Here is an 18,110-nt window from a genome sequence, read left to right on the forward strand (position 1 = left end):
CACTCGGCTTTTCTCCGAGACCTACGGCCTGAAAAGCCGTCGTTATAAAGCTTTAACTATAAGAACGCCTGGCTCTGTCTATTCATTACCCCCCCCCCCCCCCCCCCCCCCCCCTTTTTTTTTTTTTTTTCCTGTGGGTTTTTTTTTCCCCTCCTCATCAGGCTGGACTTTTTGAAATGAAACACAAATCAGGTCTCTGGAATAAAAGGTTGTGAGTATGCCTTGTGGCATTTGGAATGAGGCTATTCACTGCCTGAATGACTATAAATAGAAAGCAAGGAGCTGCGTATTTCTCAGTTCAGACTCCCTGCAAAGAAGCGCCCTTCCCAGTTAAAGGGTGACTTTTTGAAAGAAGCCTTGTTCCTTGAGCTGAATTGAATTGCTCCAGGAATTCTTCTCCTTGCAGCTTGCATAAAAGGCGTTAATCTCTAATTTATTTCTCCTTTTAAGAGGCAGTGTACTCCATCATAAATGTATATTCTTAGCCATGTTGCCAGATATGCCTGTCATGTCTGTACAGAGTTGCACGTAAAAAAATTCTGAGTGCAGAACATTGTTCTGGGCAATTTTTGTGCCTGAAAGCCTTCTTTTTGGCTCTGGGCCAGCTGTCGGCTCCCTTTTTATCTGGTATTCATTCTTTAGTGGGAAGGCTAAATTAGCAGCACTCAGGTTTTTGTGGTTGCGCAGTTATGTAAATGTAATGCAATCATTTTTCTTCTGCATCCCCTTTTCAGAAAGACTGTAGTGTTGAAGAAAGACACATAGTAGATGGGAGGAAAAAGTTTGACAGGTTTGTGAGTTGGCAGTGTTAAAGATCCTAGCACTCAAGCTGTTGGATTGGCTTTTCTTCTCTTTTTCACCCCTTTTTTCTTCCCCCCCCCTTTTTTTTTTTCTTTTTCTCCTCCTCTTTTTTCTTCCACCCTTTCCCCTTTTTTTTATCCTAACACAGTGGTGTTTTGTGTGGTGTTATTTTGAAAGCTGCTTCTTATTTTCTCCTCAGACCTTTTGTTTCACATTTTTTTCTACTTTCAAAAACTAGCAAGGGCAGCCTTTCTCATAGTCTTCTTTTCCCTGTTCATAGTTTTTAAAGAATGGGTCTATAGATTCTTTGCATTGCTCTTTCCATTACTTACGGAAACCTAGCTGTGTGAGTGGTTTTTCTCTTCCTTTGTTTAACAGAGGAATTAAAAGGTTGACAAATACCTTGGTTTTTTTAAAGCCCAGCCTGTGCATGGTTTCCAGTGGTTTTTGCATTAGTGCTAATGTAAAAATGAGAGCAACAGCAGACAGGAAATAAGGGGAGCAGTATGTCAGTGCTATTCACATTTCTAGTAGAAGGGAGGAAAAGCAGAAAAAGAAATGTGCTCTTCAGCAAGACCAGAAAAGCAGTTTTTAAGCAGTTGCCAATTAGACTAAGGAGATAAGAGATTCTATCATATTTAATTTCTTTGTAGTTTTCTAAATTGTAAATTTCTTAGGTTAAAACTGATGGTCAATGCCAATTGATTTTTTCATAGCTGGACAAATGAATAACAAACTTTGTAGACAAATACTGTCAAGTTGGTAGTTTCCTCCTCTTGATTCCGACTGTTGGGACATCTTGATCCTTGTCATTTCATCATTGTAATTTTACCTTGATAAATCCCCTTGAGCAGAGCTCTTAGTTTAGAAAGACAAGTGATTACTCAGGTTATATTTTATATTATACTTTCCAGATAAAAAAACCATGCATTTTTCCTAGATTAGCTATTGCATTGGTTTATTTTTAATTATGTTGTCCACTAGTTCATGGTTATATGAAATTTTGGATCATGTGTTTTTAAATTTATTGATAAGAATATTTTATGTGTTTAAAAGTAAAACATCATGATTTGTAAAATGGGTGGTAAGGACAGAGTGCATTTTTTTCCTAGTTATGGATCTGGTTTTGTTCCTTGTTAAAATATCCAACTTTTTTGGCAAATTTAAGGCAAGATGAAACTTTCCAGGAAGCACATCATTAGAACCAAGATAGTTGTTTCTAAAGTAAAAGTGGCCTCCTTTTTGTCAAAGATATTAATATTTTAGTCTTATTTTGAAAACTCCAATGCTGTCACCTAGCAGGTGAAGCACTGGAGAGGCCCTAGTCACAAAAGCTGTGTCCTTGGAGAGAAGTCAGGTGAGATCTGTCTCTAGGAAAGTAGCAGTGGTTTTTGTTCCTCTTCCCTGGGGTTCCTCCTTTCCAGGCTGGTTCAGGCAGTGAGGTTGTGGGCCCAGCTACCCTGCTGTCACCTTCCATTCCTGTAGCCTGGCCATCTGTTCAAGGCCCCAGCCGCAGTTCTGCATGAGCAAAGTCCCCACTCAAGCCCCATGCCTCTTGAGAACATCTCAGAATGGATCTTTGTTTTATCAGATAATCAGAATTGACAAACTCCATGCCTCAATTTCACCAATGTCTGTGATGAAAGATCTGGTTTGGTTTCAGGTCTCGCTTCCCTTAGCAGTTAGAAGGGTTTTACAAATTGTGCTCAAACCATGTGGATGGTCAGTCCTCTAATTCACCTTCTGGCCCTCTCTGCTCTCATATCTGAGTGTTTCTTAACCCAGAAACCATGGCTGTTTGTCTCAACCAAATTCTCTGCTACCTGTGAACAACAAAAGTGATGTAATTGCCTTTCCCATTGAGGTAAGATATAAATAAAAATGTTTCTTTTATTTTAACACTGTTTTTACTGAATCCTTCTGTGTTCCTTTGGTTTTGTCTTTGCTTTACTTTTCTCCAGTCTGACCCTGTGTGGCAGCAGTATTGTTAGCTCCCATGGCTCCAGCTGCGTTCCTGTAGGAGTCAGGAGGTTTCTGTGTCTTGTGTGAAACCAAGAAAACCTATTCACCTTGGCCACATCTGGAGGCATGGCACTGTTGTCTGAGGTGATACAGAAAATCCTTTATTAAGAGGTACTTCATGTGCCTTGTATGTGTCTGCAGACTCAGAAGGATCTGGGGTTAGGAAGGAATATTCCCTGTAATTTGCTGTCCAGCCTGATGCAAGGTCCTCTTCCTGTTAGCATGGTGTAGAAGTGGGAGCTGTGCATCTGTGTGGCAGTGTAGATGTCATCCACTTTGCCTGTGGCATGAGGATGGGTGACATTCAGTGCCACTAGAGGGACCTCAGTGTGGAGCAGTGTATGAATTTACCTGGACTCCATGTTCTTAAATGGTTTGGAGATGGACATCTGTGAACCATTTGATGAATTGGTGATTTGGCAGGTGTCAGGTTTTTTTTGTTGGAAGGGAAAACAAGTTGTGTTTCTTTTTTGAAAAAGAGCTCTGTGCTTTCCACTGATAAATGCTCTTGTCATACAGCAGCACAGGATAATCTACATATATCTTGTTCTAGCTGTATAACCCTTTCTGAACACTCAAATCTCTGGTGCAGGTTCATCCTCAGTGGGAATAATAGAACTACCCCAAGTCTTTTGTTAGATCAGAATATTTAATGGGTGGCATATTACTAAATCAAAGCAGCAAAAATGGTTTAAAGAGAAGCTGCAATCAGCAGCTGAATGTAGAGCCAGTACTCCCTGCATGTAGCAACATGAAGCAGGACCTGGACTGAAAGCACAGAAATGTGTCTTTGATAAAATGCAAGTGAAATATTTGCCATGAGCATTAAAAAGAGAATTGTTTCGGTTTGTTTGCACAGCTCCCACAAAAATAACTTAAGCAAATTTTCAACACCTAGGTTGTCAGTGCCTGGACAGCTTGTGTAGAAACCACTGCAGCTGGGAAATCTTGTGCCTGTGAATTTATGCTTAGAATGGAAATTACTCTTGAAGGCTGTGTTGTGCTTTGGAAATTTCTGTTAGTCCAGACTGAAAAAAAAGTACAGGAAATGTACATTGCCCTGCTGAATTCCTACTTAAAAATGGAAAGACCAGCCTAAGGTGTGACATTACCCTGGCAATTCAGAAAAGTTGGGCACAGAAGAATGAGCATTTAATGCCAGATTCCCTGGGGAATCTTGGAGGTGACAGAGATCAGAACCAGAACTTTCTGAAGATTCTCCCAGAGGAGTGATTGCAGGACTCCTGGGTTTGGGGTTTGGTTTTGTTGTTTGTTTTGGGTTTTTTTCCTTACAGGCAGCTTGTGTTTAGCAGAGGTTTAATAAGGTCCAGCCTTGGATTTTTTTCCCCCTAGGGAGAGATTGTATTTTGCAGCAACTTTCTAGAGCATCTTGTGAGGCAGTGAAACATAAGTACTTGCCATTTAGAGAAGGATTAAAGTTTGTACCACCCAGTTCTGCAAAGCTGAAGAGCTCTTGTGAAGGGCAGTGATGTTCCCTGCTTGACTTCACAGATTATTAAATTGAGACCTTTAGTGAACTGCTGGGAGATGGTCAGATTTGGGTCTCGGGCCAGGTCTAGGAGTTGGGCAGGTTAGGAGTGTGGAAGAAGTCGTGTCCCTCAGCTGGTGTGAGGGCCAGGGAGGTCATTTGCTCAGAGCACTTGTGTTATCCTGAGAGCACCATCACTCCTCCTTCCTTCAGCATGAGATGTTCCTCTGCTAGTGGGTGTTTCTGGCAGAGCTGCGCTGGGGAAATCTTCCAGCAGAAAGTAGATCCCCAGGGGACAAAAGTAGGTGGTTCTTGTTCTGACTTGCTGCAAGACCTTTGGCTGAGTGTTTCAGCATCTTGTGCCCCTGTGGTGGAAGAAGGATAGTGTTTTCCAGCTTGTTAAAGCCTTACTCATTCAAGGTCTATGAAATGCTACATAAATGCAAACTTGCTGTTGCCAGCAGATGAGATTTAAGGCATCTTTGCAGAGTGCCACAGCCTCTCCTCTGGTCTCTGCTCTCTCTTCTGTATGGTTTGACTTATGCTTTGAATGTTCTGATCTTGAGAATCCACCTTAGAGGACCCAGCACCAGACCAAATGTCAAAATTGTTCTCAGTAGAAGCATTTGCCTTTCGCTTCTGGCATGGCCATTCAGGCAAGCAAAGCAACCCTGTGTGCTCCTTGTCTTTGATATTTTGTAGTCATGCCATTATGGAATGTGGGTCTGTGGACTTTGTATGGTGCTTATGCATGAGCGGGGTTTTGTTTTGGTGTGAACGTAACACCCTTGGGACAGTTCTACCTTGTCTGTCTCCTGTTTGTTCCCACTATGGGGGCAGTTCACAGGGAGGAGGAATCCCATGTGTCCCACAGAACCAGTGCACCTGATGTCATCCCTGTGTGGTCAAGAGCTCATCTGTGGTTTTTGTTGTCTTCTACTTCTGACATCCACAAGACAACTGTCCTTTTTTTCCCCCTTCCCTTCATTTTCGTAGTTATCAGTTGCCTGTTGATTGTGCTACAATGTATGAAAGTCAGTGCCGGCCGTTCCCATTTTTAAGAGCACAGATCGTATCAGTCTGTGCCTTCATTATCTATTTCCTGGCTTTTGAAAGTTTGGATTTCTGACCGTAATAAAGCACCCAGTAGCACAGGACAGCTTTGTCAGTGCAAAGTTCAAGTTGGTTTTGTTGGTGGATATCCCATCTTGACAAAGAAGTTGAAAACACATAACAAATTATGAAAGATTGCCAGTGAGGTTTTGGAAGGGGAAGATGGCTGAGGTCAAAGATAATTTGCTGCTATAGATTGATAATGAAACACAAACCATTTAGTGATGGAGCAGCAGACAGATTCTTAAATTATGTCTTGTCTCCAAAGTGGGATACTCATGCTGTGAGTTAATTTCTTTTTCTCTAGATTAAACTTGGTACAAATGCACATTTTTCTGTGCCAAAACAGGCAGTTGTACAAGAGGATGAGGAGGCCCTTTGCGTCTGTGCGCTGTTAACATTTGACAGGTTTGTGTCAGCACATGAGATTCCAGCAGTTAATTCCAATAACATCCAGGGTCTTGCTTGTCTTTGAGTTCTTGAGCAACAAATCCATTGGTGAATCAACTTGAGAACCACTGTCTTTTTTAGCCTTGGTGATTTAAAGTAAATTGACTTGAGCTTTTCCATTAGAGACCCCAGCAGAGAGTGAAATGAAATTAATTTCAATAAGTTCTCAGATATCTTCTTCTTTGGAGAGGTGAGTACTAGACAAGCCAAAAGCATCTTGCTTGTCAACTTCTCACCCTGGTACCTTTCCAAATAAGTGGGTTAAACTTTTCACCCTAGCTTTTTGCAATTACTTTTGTGTTCATGTTGCAGCTTCTTTTGACAGCTCCTTAGAGAACCAATGGAGTAGGGAGTGCCAGCTGTTCACAGTCAGGGCATAAAAAAGAGTCTCATGTGTTGAATATAGAGTTGGAACTCCGACATAGGCATTAAGATACAGGCAGTGGAAGGTCATGGGAAGTCTCCTATCTATGATCAAACCAGCTTCACCTTCCTTTTTGAGACGAATTTCCTCTAAATATCTAAAGTTTACTTCATAACGGCTGCATAGTCCGAGCATTTCCAAAATTTGGAATATTATTTGTGTGTAAATGGCCAATTCTTTTATAAAAAGAATTGGGGTTGGATGTACTGAACAAATTCACCACAGGCAGTCTTTGAGCAAATTACTTGATTTTTTTACTCACAATTGACATGAAATTGGCAAACATAAACACTGTGATCCAAGTCAGGAAACTATGTTATCCTTAATCTAAACAAACAAACCAACCTTCCCTATATCCAGAGAAACTTCTCAGACGATAAGCCATCAAGTCTAAATACAGTCCCAGATTTAAACAGGAAACTGATATTTTTGTAGTCACAGTGGCTGCCTCCTCCCATGTCCTCGTGCTCAAAACCAAACGTTTCCAATAGATGTGTGGAATGCTTGTTAAAGATGCTGTTCTTTTAAGTCAACTTGGTATCTAGGGGTAAGAATTTCATTATTTTGGTCTGTTTCAATGCTCTGTCTTGCTTTCAGCCACGTTTACTAAAACCAGGGGAAGAGGTTCTCCATGAGCCTGTACCTCTGCTGACACACAGGGTGCTCTGTGCATCCCTGGCTTGTCATCTTTGCATCTGTGAGCTGGCTTGTCATCCTTGCTGCCGGTGAGCTGGCAACTGAGGCTCAGACATGACCTTGAGCCATTTTCTGTAGCAGGTAAAATGTGTTTGATGTGTTCAGCTGGGGCTGTTGCAGTGCCAGGCACACGGGGCTGGGGGTGTCTGTCTGTCCTTACCCTCTGCTCCGGAGAGGCGCTGTGCCACTTCACCGTGGTCACTTGGGTGGTGGGAGAATGACACAGATGAGTCCTGTCACCCCACAGGGCTGTGAGGTTTTGTTCAGGTGGTGTTTGCAGTCCCTAAATAAAGCAGCAATTGCAGGAGCTTTCTTAGTGAGTGATTCCAATGTGCTGCTCACTGGGCAGAGGAAAAGGCTTTCTCACACAGCCATGAGTGCACAGCACAGTTCTGGTACCCAGGGGCATCCAGGCTCTCCATGCGTTGTCCATGAACCCTCTTCCTCCCATAGTTCTGTAGTGTATCTGCCTGGGTGCTGAGAGATTGGTAAAAGTGCCTTTTCTACCTGATCTGGAGCATTGTCACACCATTGCTCTCTCTCCCCTCTACTTTCACCCTCATAACTTCTTTCCACCAGAATATTTTAAGTAACTAAACTGGTAAAAACTTAGTATTGAATAAATACGAAAAGACAAAGCTATATCCCAAGCAGATCTGCTCTGAAAAGGAAGTTCTAGAGAGTAAACGAAGTATTCTGAAAAGGTCTTCTCCCCTTGTAAATAGTGTAATTTTAAAACATCCCCATGTTAAAAGTAAATGGTAAAATGACACTAAGAGGAATTTGTGAAGCTGAAATGATAAAAGCCCCTGCAGCTGTGAAGCAAAACTCAGTTTAGCAAGACAGATTTCTCTTCCAGGCTTTTGTACAGTAAGACCTGGTACATGGTTATGCTTAAATTTACATGGGAGTGAGCTGTGTCAGAAACTTCATTTAGTGGTGAGTTTGTTTTTATTTTCCAGAACAGCTATCTCTATTTTGGGTACTAAGTACTTGACCCTGGTGACTAGCACTGAGCTATCATTTTTCTATATTGTGGAGATGCAGTTTCATTTTTGCCTCTGGCATAAATGCCTCATTTCAAGATTAAATAATTGCAATAATTTGTACATTGACTTTGAGCTTCTGAAGGGAGAAAATAGTAGTGCAGCAGTTTTGTGGTCTCAGCATTTGAAATAAGAAGGAGTAACAGGAACCATACATAGTCCCTTGATGAAATATTTTGTATTCCTTTTAAAAACATGTTCAGCTGACCCTTCCCTTCAACTTTATCCTTTCTACCCTCTTATCCACCATCTGTCAAGGATGTAAAACTTACATCCTTATTTTTGGTAGTTCCTGTGTGGTTTTTTAAAAATGTGTGCATGGCAGTGTCAATGTGGAGGCAGCAGTGGCTCCTGTGACTTCACTAATGCTGCATTAACCACCCATGTGAGCTAGAGCAGTGTGTGGTGCTGTCCTGACTGTTCCTTGCATGCACCGTGGGGATAACTGATAGCTTTCTGTACAAAGTGTTTGGATCCATGCATGGAAAGAGCTGAGAGAGAGGCTAAGCACTGTAGTTTGTGAGTGGAAAATTGACCTCTAGTTAGCCTCCCCCTTCTTCTAAGTATACACTGTGTTTTGTTTGATAGTGGAAATCTAATCCTTTGGGAAGCACAAATTCCTATAACAGCTCTGATATGTATAAATAAACCCATATTCCTCATTACAAACAACATCAAAGCAATCACAGTATGGATTAAAATACACAACCCACCCTCCTCCATACTAATATGCAGCAATGCAGAGTTCAAATGAAGCCATTAGCAGTATCTCCAAGTATTTGGCAAAAGCAACCACACTTGTGTAGCTACAGGCGATGAAAGTCCCTACTACAAAAAGGGAGGGACAGGGGGAGTAGCCTGCATTGATCTAATTGGTCAATGAAGCACAAAGAATGTAAAATCTCATTATATATCACCAGGAAAATTTGGCTTGAGAAGTAAAGAATATGAAACTGATTTGTCCATGGGTGGGTTATTAGTGTCTTTGAGTCTTCCAACAGGAAACAGGATTTGTGAAAACATCTTAGAAACACGCACACGCACATACACGCACGCACAGAGGAATATATATATATATATAATATATCTGTGTGGATACATAGGCACACGCATACATATAGCCAGATCCTGAAACTTCTCAGCCCTTACCCAAGGTGTGTTTCCGTGAGATACTTCCTGATAGGGAGAAATTGAAGATTTTGAATTTTTTTATTTTTTTTTAAATTTGGATTGCTGATGCCAGTCACGGCCTGAAAGCAGTGTGTGGGTGTTCCAGTGTTACTAAACCCAGACCCATTGCCCCTGGCAGTGCAGCTCATGCACGTAACAGCTCTTCGTCCTAAAGATCTGCTTAAAAATGGAGACCTAAAATAACTTTTTGTAGCTTGCTTTTTGCCCTTATCTTTGAAGACTTTCAGGGATTCATGTTACATTTTTGGAATTTCTCTGAAACCCAGGGTAACTTAAAACATTTATATTTCAATTTAGGCCAAGTTTCTGTCCCAGTCAGTGTCTCCAAAAGCTGAAGATATAAGAAAAGTGCCAAATAAAAACTACAACACATCCCCCCCATCACCAAAGATTTAAAAATCAGCCAAGACAACCCCAAAAAACCACAAACCTAGCACAATACACAAGCAGCCACCCACAAAGCCCCAAAGCTAAATAGCTAAATAAAAGGGGAGAGGAAGAGACACAAGCACTGAGATGAAGAGACTAGTTCAGTCTTGCAGGTGGCCAGTAGCAGGAACAAAGGAAGAAGTCATCCTACTTCTTCCTCACAGAGTAAAACAAAAGGTTTCTGAGTCTCCAGAAGTTTGTAGAATCAGGAGGGATGGCATTTGGAGAAAATGAGTGTTAATACTGCAGATGCAATTAGTGATTTGGCTCTCAATTGCTTATTTTCTAATAAATATTTAATGTTGGCTGTGTTCCAGCTGCATTCTGCTCTGCCCCGGCCAGACTAGTATAGGCTCATTTTTGTTGGCCACTTTTGCATCTGTCCACCCTGGTTCTGCCTTGCTCCTTTCCCTTGAGCTCTGCTGTGACAAAAGTTCCCTACCTAACTCATCTTCTGACAAAAGTTCCCTGCCTAACTCATCTTCTACTCTGGTTGAGGGTGTAATGTGGATTGTGGTCGTATCAGCAGTGACTTGATGAAGAGGAGGAAGATCTTGTGACTCTCAGCAGTCAAGGTGAGCACAGTCAGATCCCACAGTTCTGACTGGGTGCTGCATGCAGTAAACTGGCAAAAAGATCTTCCTTTCTCCCCAAAACAAGAAGCACATATCTGCTGGTCCCTCTCAGATAATGCTAACCCTCCAGGTCCCATCCTGAGCTATTTCTGAGCAGTGACCACATTTGCCATGTTCAAATAGAGTCTAAAACCAGCAAGACTTTGTGTTTAAGTCCAGATCTGCACAAAGAAAAAATGTGCATCTCTACTGCTGACAGTGGCATTGAACTACCCAGGGGTTGTTGATGCTTCACAGCTACTTGGAGAATTCTCTGCTCAGTGGGGAAGGACGCACTGGAACACAGAGCAGCTCCAGTGCAAGGTATTTTCTCTTTTCTGGAACTAAATCCCTGGTTGCCATTGCCCTGTGCCTGTCCACAGCTCATTTGTTTCTGAACATACAAGTCTGCTTCCTCTTTCCAAAAGTCAGGTGATTGGAATTCACTCCCAGAGTTGAAAGAGTGCTGGTTTTTCAGTCTGTGCCAGAGTTAGAAGTCTGTTAGGTGGTTTTTGGCTTGCAGCTCCCCATTGCCATTGTTCTCAGCAACGGTGAAGGCACTAGGAGTGCCTCAGTGGGAGATACTGCACAAGGGAAACTGATGAATTGGTATGTAGAAATTAATTATTTTCACCAAGTTGTAAATAAATAAAAATAAAACATGAGGAGACAGGAAAACACATGGTGCAGGTGGACATCCCAAGGACCAGATTTTTGATGAGGCAAGTGTCATCCCTGAAACACACCCTTTCATTCGGTGCTTTCCATAAAGCCAGGAGTGCTGTGCAAGGTGTAAGATTAAAAGGATAGCTGGAGCTAAAGCAGGAATGCTGAGCCCTTTTTGGAACAGGACTAGAATGTTTCACAAGTGTGGGGGCCCTGCTATTTGAACCAAAGGCTTTCTAACTTCAGAAAAGAAGTTAAATATTTGTGTCCATTTGCCAGCCTGCAGGCTGGTGATTATCATGAAAATAAAAATCATTGGCAGTTACTGAGGTTGCTAAATGAGAAATTACTTAAATACCATGCAGAGTTGGCAGAGGTCTGTGATAAAGGGTAGAGGGGGTATCTCCGCAGCCCAATCATGTTTTAGCTGGTACTGGGAGATTAATACCTAGACCCCTGCAGGTGCCACGTTTTCAAGACCTGGATCTCAGCCATCATTCTCTGAAGCTGGACTTGACCCTTGAGTGAGAGGCTGGAGGGAATGGTTTCTACGCATGAGCTATGAATGCAGCACAGTGTCTCATTCTGAGTATCTGCTGTACTCTTGCAGCAGACTTCTTAAATGAAAAGGCAGAAGGTAGCTAAAATAGACTGTCTAGCCTTTTTATGAGCTGCTTTGTTTTAAAGTTGGCTGTAGGAGTGAGTGGAATATTAGCTGTGGTATGTTGAGGTAGCCTGCATCTTGACCACACCACCAAAAAAGTGTGCTCAAATACTTAGTACAGTTTGCAAAGAGAAGACAGTGACTGCAGCACCAAAATCAGATGTTACACTTCTTTTTTTGTTGTTTATTCCATTGCAAGGAGTGACCTCTTAGAGGAGAAGCACTTTTGCATTGCCCATGTGTGAACTCGTAGAGGAGGTGTGTGAGCCTCCAGACACTGGGGGAAATAAGAAGTGCCATGAACAGGGCATTGGGAGCCACTGAAACCGTGGCTTTGGTTAGGAAGCTCTCCCTTGCCCCGAGTTGTGTGCTTTTTCAAGAATTCAAATGACAAGGCAGCTAAGTAATTTGCTTTCATTAACCACAAGCTCTAGGAAGAACAAATTTAAAGAATACAAAATTTCCTAAAATTAATGTCAAATAAGATAAGGGTAATAATATATCTGAGGAATATTTGTTAACTGGTAGTCTCTTCTCCTGATACTCCAAAAGCTGCGTCTGATACCCATGTCTCAAACTATGATCACAAGAATTTCCTGAAGCCGTGTAGTACTGAGTGAGGGAAATATATTTGTTTTTCTCTTTGGTAACAGTCTGTTGTTGTCAAGATGTTTTTTTCATTACTGTGTCAAAATGACTTTTAGATCCTGGACATGCTTGGTGTGAAGTCTCGTGCTAGTCTGACATGTGGCATGCAGGTTTGCCCAACTACAACAATTCCTCAGATTTTTCTAATGTGTTACAATGAGGTTTTTTAATTGAATGAAACCACATAGATATGACAAAAGGTCTTCTGTAGTCTGTGATGATACTGCAAATGCTCTTCCTCTTCTACTACTAAATATTTTGTCAAGTGTATGAAAAGGTGTGGGGCTATGAAGAAAAACAAGATTTCAGAGTGGGTTGTCACCTATTTTTACTTCAGAATATGCTTACAAAGACGATCTAGAAAGATGCAGCTTTAGGCTACATGTGGGAGACTTTACTCCTGTGGAGTAGTAATTACCTTTAGATAGCAAAACCAGACAGAAATTTTACATTGTTAACTATTCATAACCTTTAAACAACACTTGGAAATATATCTGAAATCTAAATTTACCCTGTTAGTCTAAGTTCTGAAGTACTTATTTTTAATCTGGAAAAGAAATTAGAAGTTCTGTAATTTGCCATGGTGCAGCTTTTTTTTCCTTAATCTAATTATATCAATCTTAACAAAAAAATTTAAACATTTAAAAAGGCTTTTTTTTTTCCTCTCATGGTTATGTTTGAGACTTACTAACATAATTGTGCCAAAACCAGGGTTGCAGTTTCTTGTTTTATAACAGCGTTGCTGTTTTCAGGGCTGGCAGATTGTCTGTTCGCAATGGATTCCATATGTGCTGGAGACCACAACGTGAAGGGATTTACAGAGTGCGAGCTGGAGTGCAGCTAGTGGAGGTGGGAAGCCCTCATCTCCTTGTTTTTTAGTTTAAAAGGGCTTCATTGAACAGCAGTCACAAGGATCCCAGAATGGTTGATGCAGGAAGGGACCTCTGGAGGTCATGTCCAACCCCCACACTCAAGCAGGGCCACCTAGAACTGGCTGCCCAGAGCACAGAACTTGTGATTATCTCCAAGGATGGAGACTCCCCAGCCTCCCTGAGCAACCTGTGCTATGGCTTGGTCAGCCTCACCGTGAGAAAGTTTTTCCTGATGTTCAGAGGGTATCACCTGGGGTGGCGTCTGGGTTCGTTGCTGCTGGTTCTGACACTGGGTACTACTGAGAGAGAAGTGGTGTGGCTTTTTTACTCCTTTCCTGCAGGTATTTACATACATTCAGGAGATTTCCCCCTGAGCCTTCCCCAGGCTAAACAGATGCATCTCGTTCAGCTTTTCTTTTTCATAAGAAAGATGTTAATCACCTTTGTAGCCTTTTGCTGTACTCACACCAGCACATCCCCATCTTTTTGTGCTGAGGAGCGTGGAACTGGACACAGCACTCCAGGGGAAACCTCATCAGTGCTGAGTAGGGGAGGATTGGCTCCCTTGCCCTGCTGGCAGCCCTCCTTCTGATGCAGCCCAGATAACCATCACCTTCCTTGCAGCAAGGGCACATGTTCAGCTTGGTCTCCACCAGGACCCCCAGATCCTTCTCTGCCAAGCTGCTTTCCAGCTGGGTGGCACCCAGCATGTGCAGGTGCCTTGGCATTGTTCCTCCCCCACTGAAGGACATTGGTACAGTCTGTGTAGATTGTCATTGACCTTGCCACAAAAAAGGTTAAATGAAAAAGTAGTGTTTTGTGGGCCTCGAATTCTGCGCAAATGCTTTGTCCAAGGGTAATCAAGCTGCCTGTATTCATAGGATGTAGTGTGCATTACACCCACAAAAATAAATGAATGACCAATAGATGTAGTTCTTTACCATATTTCTGTCATTTTAAGCAGTTCACACCTTTCAATTGTTTTGGAAGTCTGAAACTGGAATGCAGAAGAATGTGCTGTTCTTGTGTTTCAGGGTGGCTCAGTCTTAGGTTGCTTTGCTTCACCTGGACTTTATTCACACAGCACTATAGATGAGAGAGGACAGGACAAGTTTCAGGTTTTACACTGAAGCAAGTTCTTAGTCTGTCTGGCAGTACAGAAAGGCATGTGCTGGCAGAGGAGGAAATGAGAGCAAGCTGCAAGTTTGATGTGTAGGAAAGGTTCTTGAACTGTCTCTTCCAGTGGCTGAAAATGATCATGAAGTTGCTGGGCTATTGTGTAATAAATTTATAACCTCAGCTGTGTTAAGAGAGGCGAACAAGCATCCTAAACCTTTACTGCTGGCTTCAGTTTTCTCAAGTGGAGCCAAGCATTCACCTGGGGAAAAGGAGATTTAACACTTCTTTTAGATACCTGTGGAACAACACTGACTTTTGTAGCTATTAATCCAAAGCAAGAGGAGAATCAAATTGAAGAATTTTTTCCTAGGCATAAAAAAATAGTGTTGCACTGTTTGCAGTGAAATCCAGGAGAACCAGTTTCTTGTATTCTCATACCCCTCGAGAAGCAAGCAAAGAGAGCTGGAAGTCTTCATATGCATTTCTAGAGGTACTAACTTGAGAAGAAATAATACTGTTTGAATTACCGTACTTCAGTTTTTCTTGGCTGAAAAATCCTAAGATTCCTTTTTCTTTTCGCACAAAAGTATTTTCAGGAAACATTCTTTGATTATGTAACTGTTTTCACAGAAACAGCTTTAGACTAATTTTCCAGTAGAATATGATTTCTAATATTGGGTATCTGACTCCTGAGGAGACTGCTGTGAATAGCCTTGCAACATCTTCATTTCTGCCATTGGCTTCTTCTAAGCTGAGAATAGACTTGTCTCTAATTCCTTAAGAAATGAGAAAAAAGTTTGCATTGCCTTCATTCTGTGTTACTGAGATGAACTGATTTTTTTTTGGTTGTTTTGTTTTGTTTATGTCTTAGTTCAGGATTTCAGGAATTTCATGCAGAATTTTATAATTTTTTTGTGTGTTCTTATAGGCATCTTACTGGTGATTCCTTAAAGCTTTTTTGTTGTCAGAAGGTCCATCAGTTTTAAATAAAGCTTAAGTATGTGTTTCTGATTAATTAAAAACTTTCTGTACAAGTATTTGCAAGTAGACTGATAACATGACTGCAAGCAGTTTTGTTTAATTTTGAATACGTGATTTTATACTGCTAAAAAAAAAAAAAATCAGCAGTGTTATGCCATATATTCCTAAAGATAATGGCATGAACAACTGCATGGTAGGGTTATGTCTTTATGTTCCAACCCTTAACATTCTATTGAGTTGCTTTAAGAGATGAAAGTTGCATCCAGGCTGGATCATGTTGTGCTCACTGCTGCACATGGATGTCATATTTGGTGGAGTTCCTTCAAAGCCTGGAGTATTGGACAGCATTGGCTTGGCCTTTTCACCTCTTATTTCTCTATCTATTGAAAGTATTATGAACTGAAAAATGTCATGTCCAGTCTAGAAGCAAACTGTCTACTGTTAATGTGAGTTTTGGGTTGGCATGAATCAGTTCAAGCTTTCTCTCCTCTTGCACTTGAGAGTTGTATTGCTTGAAGAGACATTTGTAAGACCTCAGCAAGGAGCAGTGGGTGTAGCTGCTGATCTCCTGTGATCCCTCTCTTTCCTATAAGAGCCTGAGTATCTGCTAAAATCATATTTGACCTCGGGGCCTTGAGGATTCCAATTTGGAGATTTTTCTCCTCCTAATTAGTATCAGAAGGTAGGAAATAGTTTCCTCAGATGATCATTTCTAGCCTTCCTTTCTAAGTTAGCTTTGCTTCTTACTCCTTTCAGGACTTCCTATTAAATTACTGAGTTAGAACTTTAAAAGGGCATGTGGGCTGAGGCCAAATTCCATCTGGTCCTGGCTTCCAACTCCAACAGTGAACCAAACCAGGTATCTATAGGAGAAGCTGGATGTGCATATGCTGTTTACCTGAATAGCTCTCTCATCTTTCAATTATTTTTAAGCTCAGGGGCTTTCCCTTGACGTGGCAGGGCAACAATTGGTCCATATAGTGTGGGTGCCTGGGAGATACAAGTTGACTCATCAGCATTTCTGTCTTTGCCCTTTACCTATATTAAAATACACTGTTAGAGGAGTGTGTTGTGGCTCACATGAAATGCTTTATTGGTTTCATCTATTACTCCATCACTCTTGCTCTAGGGTCATTGTTTAACCTTTGTCTTCCAGTGGAATTTCTGTGCATGACACTTGTGGTGACTTAGGGCATAAGGGATCATTACTGTGCTCTTTGAAGCACTGTACGTGCCTAGCACGGTGTGAAGAGCTACAAGTGACTTCAGATAATTGCACTGTGGTGAGGCTGAGAAAAAGAATATGTTATGATTCTCCAGGGCAGTGCTAAGAAGTTGAGTTCTGAGCAAGAGGTCCCACTGTGCTGGACAAAACACCAGCAGCTGAATCTCAGTTTGCTGTGGACGGAGGCTGGCTGCAGGAGACCTGGCATTGTAAGGCCTCTGGAGGGGGGCATGACTCCACCAGTGTTTCTCAATCAGTTGTTCAGAAGCCTCTCATTGGCTGTGACATAAAAGATTATTTTTGAAAAAACCACTAAAATCCACGTATTTTGGGGTAAGGAAACAAAAAGGATTAAAATAGCAGTAGTACATACTACATTTATCTTACTTTGTATTTCCGTGCAAGTTAATGGTAACGTTGGACAGGAGACAGGTTTTTTCTCTGGAAAGATTGACCAGTATTGGTGCCACTTTCTGTGTCAAGATCTATTGTATCTGCTATTTTTGGCATCCTTTTGACTTTTTAAGAAATTCCAGTTGGCTGCTGAAATTGCTGATTGGTTTTTTGGACTCAGTAGTTTACCACAAATTTTTTTTCATATCAACCTCATTGTGTTTCTTTTCATGTCTTTCCTTCATGTTGTACGTATACATCATAGATGGCCTTGCAGTCCCAGTGTCACCAGCAGAAGAACAACGTGTTAGATATTTACATGGTGTGCTATTTCCACAGACTTTTAGTGATCTGTTGAGTTGAGAAGTGTTTGCATTTGGAAAGGAGAGAAGATGTTACTGGGTTATTTCAGTCCCTTGGAAGAAATGGGAAATCAGGAGAGAAGCTGGAAGAAATTAAGATACATGAGTTTAAAACTTATTCCTGTGAAAAGTTTAAATTCTTCTTCACTTTTCCCAGACTAGTTAGCTAGAATTTGGAAAGGCATATTGTTTTCATAATGGGTGTTAGCTAAATTTCAGAGTTGTTGCATGCCCCTTTAAACTCACAGTGGTCAGAATTTGAGAATGAAAAAGTATTTCCAGAAGGTAAAATTTCTCTCAGGTGCGTTAAATAAGCAGCTTCTACCTAAAAATAAAACTGGAATACTAATTCAGTAGTTTCTGCTTGCTTTAGGGGCTAGCCACCAGTTGCCATAAATTATTTTTGTGTTTTAACTTTTTCCCCTTTTAAGTAGTTTTTAAGCATGTGATCGTGTTCCTGCCTATGAGAGGTAAGTGTTGACCAGCTGCACTCTTAATCCTCTGATATCCTGTAAGCAGAAAAAAGTTCTGGAAATGTCAGGCTGATGTAACTCATGGAGAGCATTAGCTACTCCTAGAAGAGGCTTGTAAAACATAAGCAGGTTCAAAATCACAATCATGTTAACACAGCCTTTCCAACAAGGAGTTCATCCAGCTATCAGTGTCTGCTAGAGCCTATTTCATGTGCTTGCATTTAGGAAAGTCTGTCTGAAAATGCAACACGCCCTGTGGAGCTAAAAAGATGTTGTGAAGTCCTAAGAGAACACTAGGTGTGACGGTGATTTGATGTGGAAAAATATGAACAGATCAACACTGCAAATAAATAACATCTTCACATGGTGATAATATGAGCACAAGGATAAGAATATGTTTTTTTATGTTATTCCCAGAGAAAATGGGATATT

General features: G+C 41.3%; 1 protein-coding gene across 1 annotated transcript in view; it reads left to right on the plus strand.

Annotated features, from left to right (window-relative positions):
* Window positions 1–18,110, plus strand: part of LRP5 (LDL receptor related protein 5) — a 130,898-nt gene that overhangs the window by 78,500 nt on the left and 34,288 nt on the right. The gene's annotated exons all lie outside the window — the stretch shown is intronic.

Source organism: Pyrgilauda ruficollis, unplaced genomic scaffold (assembly GCF_017590135.1).
Source record: "Pyrgilauda ruficollis isolate IOZ18807 unplaced genomic scaffold, ASM1759013v1 scaffold55, whole genome shotgun sequence".
NCBI classification, from domain to species: domain Eukaryota; kingdom Metazoa; phylum Chordata; class Aves; order Passeriformes; family Passeridae; genus Pyrgilauda; species Pyrgilauda ruficollis.